Raw genomic sequence first — 1,315 nt, 5'->3', positions numbered from 1 at the left:
AGTGACTGGAGTGATTGGGATGGGTGTGTCAGATGCAATGCCATTGGCACAGGGTGGAGCATGGTTTAGGGCTGTTGTACATAGGGTCGCTATGAGTTGCAAACTACTCAATGGCACATAACAACAACTTTTAGAATTATATCTTTATCTTTTAGTTTGTTTTGACAACTATGTTTTGTGATATTTTTCTTTTGGGTTGTAGTCTGGTATGTGCTGAGGTTTTTAGAATGTGTATATCCTCATTTTTCATGATACTTGGAAAGTTTTCTGCTAGTATCATCTCCATTATATTTCTCAAGGTTTATTTGTTTGTTACCTTCTGTTCTGAAATTCAAATCACACAAAAGTTATTTTGTTTGATATTATCCTACGTGATTCTGATGCTTTATTCTACTTATGTATTCTCACTGTTGGTTTTTTTCCCCCTTATAAATTCTCATCGAGGGTTTTATCTTCTATCTCATTGTTCCTCTGTTCCACTTCTTCTATTCTGCTTCTTTCTCTTCATACCTTTATCATATTACACATTTCTGCATTTATTTCATATTTTAGTTTTTATTTCTATTCTTTTCTGTTTTTTTCTAATACTGTGTTGGTTTTATCATCTTTCTCTTGTGATAATTTTCCCCTTTCTTGTTGCCCTCTACTTATGGCTTTAACTCTTTATTCCACCATTTGTAACTTTTTCAGTACGAGTTCTTGGAACTCAATCAGAACATTTTTTTTCTTCTGCCTTCCTGTCTCTAAGGATTTTGGATACTTGATCTAATCGGTCTTTTTAGGAAAAGTCTTGTTTTGGTTTGTTTTTAATGCTTGAAACTGCCTGCTGCTTTCTTGACATTATGTGAGATGGATGTGGTTGATGTTTCCCACTTGAGCAGACAAAGAATCTGAGGAAAACTTGGTACTCCTCAGTAAACCTGTATGGTACCATACACTCTCGGAGTCTCAGAGTTGCTGCTCAATAATGATCTGTTTTAAAAGTGTATTTAGTCCTCTCCTGATGCTAAATGTGAGAGTTATCTTTCACCTCAGTTTTGTAGGTCTGTCGTTTATTTATTTTATAGTTCTAGTTGTTATTATGTTCCATAAAGTCAGAACCAATCCATAGCTGAACTTCCATTAGGTCTTCAGAGGGAGTAAATCACCCAGATTTAGACTGTCCATCCTTCTCCCTTAGAGTGACTGGTGGATTTGAACTGTGTGATAGTTTTAAACTTTTCTCCAGGCCACCTGTCCCTTTAAAACAAAACAACATGACAAACAACTGTATTTAAATATCAGTTCTTCCTTTTATATGCTTATTATTAATTTT

Source organism: Elephantulus edwardii, unplaced genomic scaffold, assembly GCF_000299155.1.
Source record: "Elephantulus edwardii isolate Elephantulus edwardi_28Jun2011 unplaced genomic scaffold, EleEdw1.0 scaffold00019, whole genome shotgun sequence".
Taxonomy (NCBI): domain Eukaryota; kingdom Metazoa; phylum Chordata; class Mammalia; order Macroscelidea; family Macroscelididae; genus Elephantulus; species Elephantulus edwardii.
Note: the sequence above shows the minus strand (reverse complement) of the source record.